The following is an 11,477-nucleotide window of genomic DNA, read 5'->3' as shown; positions in this document are numbered from 1 at the left end:
CAAAGGAAACAAATGTTTGGATTCATCACAGGGCAGGGTGCCTTGCTAAGGCACTAGGCATTTTGTGGGACATCCCTCATTTTCACCAAACGGCAAAACCAGATCTGGCGAGCGTGTGGTGAATGTTTCTATAAAGTTTACGAGGCTCGGGTGCCTCCCTTGGTTTCAAAAGTTTTCGTGAGGAAAGGACTCGTACTAATCACTATTCACTATTCACTAATCACTATTGCGCTTTGGCGTATGTCAGCATAAGGTCTTTGGTCTCAGTGCTCCTCACAACAGCTCAGAAAGATAGGCCAGAGCAGACTGCACATGGACCACAGGAGATTTTGCACAACCCCCCTGGGCTTTTTACAGTTAGTTAGTTAATTAATTAATTAATTTACAATGTGTATATATTGATGGGTGATAACGCCAAGGCCTGGTGCCTCCCCCAAAATGCAGCGTTGCCCGGGATTCATCACTCCAGTCTCCTGGCATGCTGATGTGGCCTGTATCAAGGGACATGAGCACACGATTAGCAGAGTTCAAAACAGAATCTCAGCCTTGAGGAGTAACACCTAAGCCTAATTTATTGCAAATTAAATCAAACATAACAAAACAAAGAGAACATGGCTTCTCTCTCTGTCTTTCTTCCTTGGAAAGAGAGCTGCAAAAGCAAAAGCTATACAAAAACGGAACAGCGTATCTCCATTTCCCCTCACAAGACTCCAGCAATCAGGGCTGGAATGTAAACAGACATGTGACATGCAACAATCCCACACATCTGCAGCTCGGGAGGAATGGAAATCTCAACATCCTCCCCCATTTCATGTAACCCGCTGCTACAGTATTTCAGCCTAACTGCAACCGCTGTACATAAGTCTGAAGTTGTTCCCTGTCAACAACTTTTGACAACAGATCAGCAGGAATTCCCTTTCCTGGCATGTAGGACACCTGAATGAGTCCCATGATATACTGCCTGATTGTAGTAAAACCTCTAAGCACGTTACAAGAAATTTTAAAAATCATCACAAAAAAAACCCCTGTTGATTAAAATCAATTGCAAAAAAAAAAAAGATTAAAACACAGTAGCATCTACGTGTCTAGAAAGGCTTACCAGAACAAAACTCTTCTAAGCAGTGGGGAGCCCCTGTGTGTGTGTGGGGGGGGCTTTCACAGCTTTGGGGCCATCACAGAGAAGGCCCTCTCCTGAGCTCCCACCCCTTTGAGCCTCTGAGGATAGAGGAACTATCCAGGTGCTGATCTCAACATCTGAAATGGTTTTGAAGGGGAGGAGGTGCTCTTTCTGTTATCTGGGGCCTGAGACATTATGCAGAATCCACTTAATCAGAGGCACACCCTCCAACCCACATGAGATCACAGAGCCCAAAATATGTGCTTCTTTCGGAGCCGTGCTTGTACAGCACCTTCAAATCTGTGTTTTGGAGAGCTGTGTGAAATCATGGTTTAAAAATAATAATGTTTTTTTAGGGGGGTGCTTTTTACAGGGCAGGATCTCAGCGTCAAATCATGCGAGATCATGGCATCCAAAATGGCCGCCATGCTCTCAAGCAAGCAAACAAACGGGATGTCCCATTTTTTTCCAGGACACTTGCTGGTTATGAGAGAGTCCAGCTTTCCATACTTTTCAAGTTGGTGACACACTTTTTAGACGTGTATCATTTCACGACATAGTCATTCAGTTTTCCTAGTGAACCGGAGGTTAAACTAACCCCTTTTCCAGCCCTGGGAGGTGTGTGAAGAGCATTTGCACGACACAACTGCGCACTGCAGCCGACACACTAGTGTGTTGCAACACACAGTTTGGAAAGCTCTACTCTAGTCTACGAAGGCTGATGATGCCACAATACATCTGTGGCAGGATATTGCTCTTGTGGCAACAGGCTCACATAGTTGCCCCTCTGAAATTTGATGCCCAGGGCTTGTTTTGTGAGCATCCTCACAGGTCAGACCCATGGCAGCCATTTTGTGCTGTCACCCACAGCACTTTTATCAATATAAGATGAACCCCCCCCCAAAGCACCAGTCAGACTTATAGTCTCTGAGCACAGTAAGAGTCCCACTGGTTCAGATCAGAGGCTTGTCTAGTCCAGTAACCTATCCTCTTGGTGGCAGATTCTCCTTCATGATCGCCAACAACACGACTATCTTGACTAGTAGCCATCAATAGATTTATTTCACCCTCCTTGAATTTGTCTAACCCCCATTTAAAGTTGTCCAAGTTGGCAACCATTACTCCATTACATGGGAGCAAATTCCATAGTTTAACTGCAGGGGAAAAAATACTTCATTTTGTCTGCCCTGAATCTTCCAACGTTCACCTTTGTTGGATGATCCTGGGCAATGAGAGATGGAGGAAATTTTTTCTTTTAAAAGGACTAGAAATTTGAGCATTAAAATAAATTCATGCCGATTTTTCTGCTGTGAGGAGCTGTGACAACACTTCTCAAAGTTGATAGTAAAGTGTCTCTAGAGCGTGGATGGAAATGTAAGAGCATGTGAGCTGTGCTGGATCCGGCCAGAGGCCCATCTAAGCCCAACATCCTGTTTTCATCAGGTACCAACCCAGGTGGCCCTGATGGGAAACCCACAAGCAGAGCTAGAAGGCAATAACGTTTGGTATGTAAAGGTATACTGCCTCTGTCCATGGAAGTTCTCTGTAACTATTGTGGCTAATAGCTGTTGATGAACATGGATTTATTCAACTCCCTTTTACTCAGGGCCAAACTAGATGTGTCACTGCCATAAACACACAGGTTTCTAAACGCAAATTGCATCAGTTGGTGAGGTGGAGCGATAATTCTTTTTAAAAAATCCTTCTTTGATGTCAGTATATTGGCCTTGCAAGGAATTCCCCTCTGGGTGCTAACAGTCAGTATGAACCCATGGCTGGATTTGTTTTTACATATGTAATTGCTTTTCATTGTTTCTTCTACGGAATTGTTTTTAATTGTTTCTCTTGCTGTTTTTCTTACTGATTGTTGATTAAGTCTATTTTATGGGAAATTATTCATAAACGGAATCAAGCAATAAACAAGCAAATAATTTGCTTTGGGAGGAAATTCCTTTCTGGATTTAACCATGGTTTATTATAAGCGGAATCCAGCTGGTGCCCTTGAGCTCACACAGTGGGAAATGTTCACCTGTCCATTTTGTTTTCTCTTAATTTTCTCAGTTTCTCAGTCTTAAATTCAGTTTGCTACATTTCCTCACCAGTTTGTGGTTTTGTCTCTGTCTAGTTTTTGGCACCGGGAAAAAACTTTCCTTTTTATCTGGGTTTTTGTCCCTTAATCTGAAGGGTTCTTAAATATTTGTGGCCTCCTGAGGTGAGGCAGTACCTGCTAGGCCTGTCTTTTATTTGTGCAGATGTGTTTCTCTGTTCATTGACTGTGTTTATTGTAATTGATTTTAGTACAGTGGTACCTTGGTTCTCTAACTCAATCCATTCTGGAAGTCCGTTTGACTTCCGAAATGTTCGAAAATCAAGGCACGGCTTCTGATTGGCTGATTGGCTGATTGGACGTTCGGCTTCTGAAAAACGTTCACAAACTGGAACACTTACTTCCAGGTTTGCAGCGTTCATGAGCTGATTTGTTCGTCAAGTAAGCCGTTCGGGAACCAAGGTACCACTGTATTGCTATTGTGTTCATAAGTTGTCTCAAGGCCTTTTTATGAGTAAAATGACTAATAAATAATAATAACAATAACAATAGTTCTAAAAATATGTTTTTAATTAAGATTTTCCATAAGTAACAAAAATACATTCAGTGTCTCTATTTTCAAATTGTAGAGTTTTCATATAGGTTGATTGCAGTCAATCTGAGACATTTTTGTTGTACATAATAGTAATAATAATTTTAAAACAAAAAGTCCTCATGGAAGTTCTTCAGAATTTTGATATGCATTTCTTCTGATAGACACGTTTTTGTGTGTTCAATTTTGCCAAAGATGCACATTTTTGCAATGAATTTTCCCCACAATAATACATTTTTATATGTGATTGCCACTAATTATATCAGCATTTGGCTGTTAGAGGTACCAAGTTCCACCTGACATTAGGGGGGCTCATCGCATGTGCATGACATCACATGTGCAATACACACCCCTCTCTGTCTGCAAGGCCCAGTGAGGCCCTCCACCACCGCAGGCAGGCCCAGCGAGGCTTGGACACTCAAGATTGGGGGGTTCAGCCCCATCCCCGCATACTTGGGGGGGGGACCCTCATCCCCATAAAGTTGACATTTATGTTAGCTTTGATTCCTAAATTGAAGGGGGTTGGGCCCTTCCAACTCTACAACTGTATGATTCTGATCTATTAACCACCTTGGTTCTCCATCTTAAGGACCAAAACAAGAAATTGTGAGCTGCTGCTTGAGCCACTGCTGGCATCAACACAGCTTCCTCTGCTATGTACTTCCCTCTCCCTCTGGCAAGCACAGCTCTTAATTTTGGATGGAGGAATTGGAATTGCCCAATTCCGGGGCTGTTGGACGCAAGACATTAAAACTCCAGCAGATAATCTGGTGCAATTGAACTGCTCTGCTTTGCAGTCGGCATTCCTGGACGTCAACATTCCAGTGTCTCTGGGTGGGGCTGGCCCCGGCCAATTGTGGCGCTGGTTGTAATGCAATTTGGTTACTTTTAATTAACTCTAGCTCTAATTAGGGACTGGAAGCAAGCCGGACAGAAAGCTAGTCAAGTGGCTAACTGATCTCACTTCCTAGGAAAGAATCCAGCATTTTGGCAGTGAAGCAACAGGTAGACACTATTTGTGGAAAGAGGGTTCTCTCTCTCTCTCTCTCTCTCTCTCTCTCTCTCTGTGTGTGTGTGTGTGTGTGTGTGTGAGAGAGAGAGAGAGAGAGAGAGAGAGAGAGAGATTTAACATTAGCCCAGGGGACTAAGAGTGCATTAATCACAAGTCAAAACAACTCAGCAGGGTTTTTTAAAATATAAAAAAACTCTCCAACAAAATCAACATGCCTCATCTTGTGGGTTTTGTATTTCCCTGGGAGTGGCATCCACAAATGGGTGGCAAGAATTGGTAACTCCGCTTGGTGCACTGAGGTCATAAGAACTTAATTAAGGCCTTGCTGGATCCGGCCAAGTTTCATTGATGTACAGTATTGCAAACAGCAGCCTGCCAGGCGCGCGCATGCATGCCTCCTGCAAGCACAACAGCAGAAGCTGGCCAGAATGCGGAAGTTGACTGACCCTGGACCTGGAGCCTTTACTGAGCAATCGAGAGCATGAACTGGGGCATCCTGGCTCCCAGTTTCCCCTGAGAACAGGGGTGGAGAGACTCGAACCCAAGGGTCAAATGTGCCCCTCCAGACCTCAATGGCATGTGGGACTCCCCCCTGCCCCAGCAATGCACTCCCTCCCCAGGCTACACCCCTCACTGGCCCTGAGGGTTTCTGCCTGGCTGGCGTTTGCCCTTGAACTCGTAGCTGCGATTCCTGCATTGTGGAGGGTTGAGCTAGATGGCCTTTGGGGTCTCTTCCAGCTCAGCGACTCTATGACTCTATGGCAGTGCCTCTTGCTTCACTGGCTGGAGGACGGAAATGGGTGTGTGTGGAAACTGGCCTGCTGGAGGAGGAGAAGAAGAAGAAGAATATGTACATTTGCTGCTCCGCCTACTTTGGCTTTCAGCCTTGCCTGGCGCTGACATGTGGCCCCCAAAAGGTTGCCCCACAGGGAATGCGGCCCTCAATAGGAAAAAAAGGTTCCCCATCCCTGATCTAAGCCAATTGACTGTAATCCACCTTGAGTAAGAGAATTCCCAATGTATTAGTGATGCATTGCATCAGGAAGGCACTTCCTTTCATCATTCCTGAACCTAATGCCATATCAATTAATTGGGATGACTTGGAGTTCTGAGCAATGTCCGGGTGTCCATGCCATGCTCACAGCATGCATCATTTCGCAAACCTCTACTGCAGTCATGCTTTCCCCCTTAAATTAAAAACCCCACATGTTGTAATTGTTCCTTGCCAAGGAGTCAAGCAGTCGCTTGAGCACTCTGGCCACCCAATTCCAAATCTACAATATCATTTTTGAAATAAGCAACAGCAAGAATCTGTCACGGTGTTGTTGTTATACAAGTGGTTTTTTCCTTAGGGTATTCAAGGGTACACAATACCAGCATCTTTGCACCAAAATGTTAAAAGTGCAGCACTTAATGTAACAATTCATGGTGAGTACCAGCACCTTTTTCCCTAAGTAAATAAAAAAAGCACTGATGATGACGATTTTCATTTCTATACTGCTTTATATTTCAGAGAAAACACCTCAAAGCAGTTTGCGACCTACATTAAAACATCAAATAAAACAATCCAGAATGAAACATCACTGAAGAAAGTCAGATATGAAGTATACATTCAGTGCAACATGTTTAACAGGAAACTAAAATGTTACCTTAAAAGATTTCAAACTAAAGCCTTACAAAGGAGGTCAACTTCAGAATGCATATTTAACACAGCAAAGTTAACCAAAAAAAGCATCTTAAACGTTTCAAAAGAAAGCATCACTAAAGGAAGTCAGATATAAAATGGACGCTTAAAAGAGCATAATTAACAAGAGAACAAAACATTATCTTGAGTGTAGAACGTATCTGCCAATCCTGCCCATAGTGGTTCATAGCAGGTGGTGGCTGTGGAAACTCAGGCTCCATGACCTGGGTCTGCACAATGAGACAACCAAAATGTCAGTGGCGATATCACGATTCAGGGAGCCTACAGACTGTCTGCCTGCCTCTTCCCACTCAGCCGCCCTACAGCTTAGGGCAGGCAGCAGGCAGACCGTTTGGGGAACGCAGAACCTACGCGCATCCAAGCCACCATGTCTCTCCTAGGAGAGACGCGTGGCTTGGACACGCTGCAGGCCCCGCAGTGAGTACCGCCTGGCATTTTGTCACACCCCCCCCCCAGTGGTGACACCCAGGGCGGACTGCACCCACCACACACCCCTTCTTCGCCCCTGGCAAAACGTAGCTTCGGGCGATTAGAGTGGATAAAACCACCATAGCTCAACAAGTCTCAGAAAGGTGATGGGGAAATGCACTGGAAAACTGTGGAGGTGAACAAACGATTTACTGGAAGACGTAAAGCCTGAGAGCAAATCAGCGTAAAATGCAGGATGAGTGCTCATTATATATATAAAAAATAGACCAGATTTGCCTCCGCATAACAGTGAGGGAGGAATTCGATTCAGTTTGCATTGAAAAACAGATTGATTAAACCTGCACATTCCAAAACAATGTGAGAACCAAAACAGAGCCACTGTTTGAATTACGCAACTTTCCAAATTGTCTGATGCAATTCTTCCTATAAATGGAAGCAGAACAGGACTTGAAAAGCAAAGAGTTATCTCTCACCTCTTATCAGCAGCCTGGGGCAATGTTGCCAAATCCTTGAAAACCTTCAGCATCTGTCATTTGGATTGGCAAATTGCCCTTCTTGTAAAGATCTCTCATAAACTAAAAGTACCTGAAGGGTACAAATGACAATATTTGGTGGTTATACGGCCTGATTTTATTTCTAATACAAATATTGGCAAACGGTCTGTGCAAATGGCCAGCTCATCTAAGACTCTACAGAACCTTTATTCTCAATAAAGATGGAACTCACATGTGAAGAATGCTTTTCTTTTTACACATCTTTTTTATTAGCTGTAAAGTGAATCTTTGTACGAGTTAACATATTATTATCCCTCTGCACCGTGTCTTTGTACTTTTCTCCTACTAGGCTGTGATGCTTCACGGCTGACAGTTTTAATTCTTTGTTTACTTTTTGTACTTAAAGAAAAACAAAACAAATCAAATTAAAAAAAGAAACGGAGAGGATTGAAATTGGCAGGTCCTCCCATCCCTGCCTATGTCTCTAAGCTTTGTGCAAGCAAATCAGGATGGATGCTGAGCAAACAGAAACAGCAGCCTAGGCCTCTCCTCAAAGTGGCTCCACATTCTCTGCTCAACCGATTTTTCAAGTTATACCATTTGATCAATTGTGCCTCATCCAAGCACTTCCAGCTTCTTCCTTTCCCTCCTACTCTCCTCATCACTCACACCCTTCTCCTCAGTCATGAAAGTCTGTGCCTCGTGTTCAAGGCGTGGCCCTTCCTCCCCGTGACAGCTCTCTTAATCGCCCGTGAGTCTCAACACTTCCCTTTTCCTTCCTCCTTTCCACACGACTTTGGTCACTGGGCAGTTCCCCTTTCCTTAGCTGCTCAGACAAACACCAGGATTTCAATAGGGACATTCTGGGCTTCCAGAATCTTCTGTACACATCCCTCACACCCTCCAAGTGCCCCTATTTTCCAGGTACATCCCTCATTTACAGAAGCTGTCCCGGTTTCTGATTTGATTCCGGAGTGTCCTGCTTTTCTTTAGGATGTCCCTATTTCCATTGGAGAAATGTTGTAAGGTATGGAGTTATCCGACCCCTGAGCCATCTGAAGGCAATTCTGTATAGGGAATTTTTTTTAAAAAAAAATGTATTGTTTAAAAAATGTTTAATGTTTTACAGTGGAACCTCGGAAGCCGAACGCCTTTGAACTCGAATGTTTCGGCTTCTGAACAATCGAAAACTGGAAGTGATTGTTCTGGTTTTTGAATGATTTTTGGAAGCCAAACGTCCGGCGCAGCTTCCGTGGCTTCCGATTGGCTGTAGGATGCTCCTGCAGCCAATTGGAAGCCGTTCCTTGGTTTTCAAACTGTTCTGGGAGTTGAGCAGACTCCTGGAACGGATTAAATTTGAAAACTAATTTACGACTGTATTATGTTTTTATATATGTTGAAGCCACTCAGAGAAGTGGGGGCAACCCAATAAGAGGTGTGTGGTATACATAGTAAAATTATCATTATGGAATGGGACGTCCCTATATTCATCAGAGAAATGTTGGAGGGTATGATTCCTCAGTTCAGAGATGGGGAAGCTTTTCCCTCCCGAGGGCCACATTCCCTTCTAGTCAACTTTCCAGGGGCCACAGGGTAGGCCAGAGGTAAAAGCAGGTAGAGCAACAGAAGCAAATGTTACCTTTCTTCATTTTCCCACTCAGACAAGAAAGAAGCATTGTTATCAGAGCTCCAGAAGGCACTCCAGCCGGGAGAAATGGAGCCTCAAAGAGCAAAGAAGGGTCGGACGGGGGGCGGGGGGCATCCAGAGAGCCCCAGGGGCCACTTATAGCAGTTTGGAGGGCCACATTTGCCCCTTTGCCCGAGGTTCCCCATCCTTGCCTTAAATACTCAAATCTTTTTGGACGTAATCCCAACTAATCCCAGCTAATCCTTTTGACAAATTGATAAATTGTAGGGATGTCACGGCAGCATTATTCCAATATGGGCAAGTGGCTAGATAGTGGTGTCCTCAGGGCTGATCTTGGCATTTTGCAATCATCACAGCAGAGAGTTTCACCATCTTGTTTTTAATGAGAGGAATCTGTTGACAGCCTGCTGTTAAGGCACTATGTGGAGGAGGAGGAGGCCTAACCTATTCTCATCTGTTTTCCCAGCCAAAATGGGCCTCTCCAAAGCAAGTGCCTTGGAGCGAAAGGGACCACCCAGCTCAGTATTGTCTACACTGACTGACAGCAGCAGGGTTTTCACAAAGGCATCTTTCCCGTCCCTAAGATCGAAGCTGGGACCTCTAGCCTACAGGAAACATGTGTTGTGTGGGGCTGCCCTTGTCGGTGGTCCGGGAACTTCAGCTGGTGCAGAACACAGCAGCCAAGGTGCTCATAGGAGCAAGTTGCTGGCCATATGTTACTCTCTTTAGGAAGAAAATAATTCAGAGCCTCCTGTCATTTTTACTCAGTGTGGTTGATTGGGTCAGATTGATCCTACAATGGTGGTTCCCTCAACCCACCAAGCATATAGTCTAGATAGGTAGGGAGATGGAATTGACCGTTCCAGCAAGGTTTGTGCCAACAAGGTTTGTGGGGATATAGATGGGGGGGGGGGACACAATGCCTAAACCCTAGAAATTAATAAATGGTAGGATTTTATTTGGGATATGAAGGGAGAATACAAGCTGCAGTGAAATTCCTAGGCTAGTTTATGCCAAATGACCTGGCCAAGCTAGGACCACTGAGAAACAATACAGGGCTATAGAGATCCTTTGGCAGTACAAGAGAACTGTCCTTCCTTAGGGTTGCCATGTGTCTGTTTTCCAGGACATGTCCTTTTTTTCAGGTGTAAAATTTCTATCCGGGTGGCTTTTTAAATTTGCCAAAATGTCTCTGGCTATACTTTCTGGATGAGACATAGACATAACTGATGGTTGAAGACTTTCCTTCCTCTTCTCCTGCCCCCCTCAGCAATATATCACAGCTTCTATAGCCTACATGTAGTAGAGGTATTTAAAATGAGTGTCGTCACAGCGTCCTCTTTTTTTGCTCTTCAAAATATGGCAACCCTATCCTCCCCACCCTTTGTGCTGAGGTTGTGAACAGAGACTGGGGGCTTGGAAGGTTGCTAGAGTAACTGGAAGTGAGGTGACAGGAAAGGAGAGGTTTTAGCAAGGTGCGCTGGGAAGAAGAAGGGGAGAGAAGAAAGACTGGGATCCATCTTGGGCAGGCTGGCTGAAGGCCGGCTGGGAGAGATCATTGGACTCCAAGGCTGCACTGCTGTGGGGGACAAGCCTCTCTGGAAATGACCATGCTTTAAGATCTGGACTTCCTCCATGCAGACTGAAGGTGCAAATAGGTGAACGAACCATATTTCTTAAAGCTATGACAATCTCCGCCATATCTCAATTCTCCCAAGGAACACAGACCCTGGGTGAGTGCCTAGAACCCCATGGACTCTTGCCACTGCTCGGCAGAAAGTGGGGTTGGCGCATGACTTTTGTAACAATACACTATGAAAGCTGAAAAGTAATCCTGTTGCAATTTAAGGATGACAGTATAAACAAAGAATATGATTTCAGCTGAGTGTCACGTCAAAGTGCCTGTTCCCAGTCAGCAATGAAGGGAGAGAGAAGCTCAGATTCCTCCTTTTAGTCACTTTCAGACCCCAAAGCCATCATTCATGCATCATGTGGGGAACTTTTATGGCTCCAGGAACCAGATCTATATCAGGCCCCAGCCTGTGGGACAACTTTGATAAATGGGCAGGCGCTTGTCAATCACACGGCATTATTATGGCATCACAGGTTGATAGGTGTGTTGTCACGTGCATTTCAAAATCCTTTGCATGGGCTTTGCTATGCTTCTCCTTTCTGTCACCAAAGCCAAAGGCGGAAAGGGGAGGATGATGCTCATCTCACCTCTCCCCCACTGCCTACTGCCTGCTCTCTGTGGTGTTTAAAGAGAAAGGGGACAACTGCATCAAAGAGCACTTTTGCAAAGGGCTTCAAAACACCCTCTGCACTCCCATTTGAGGCTCTGGAGGCTCAGACAGGAGCACGGGGGCTGTCTTAAAGCCCTTTGCAAAAGCGATATTTGAAGCAGCCCAGAACTTCTTTAAGTGAGCTGCCCAC

The sequence above is a fragment of the Podarcis cretensis genome, assembly GCF_951804945.1.
Source record: "Podarcis cretensis genome assembly, chromosome: 16".
Taxonomy (NCBI): domain Eukaryota; kingdom Metazoa; phylum Chordata; class Lepidosauria; order Squamata; family Lacertidae; genus Podarcis; species Podarcis cretensis.
This window is presented reverse-complemented; position numbering follows the sequence as displayed.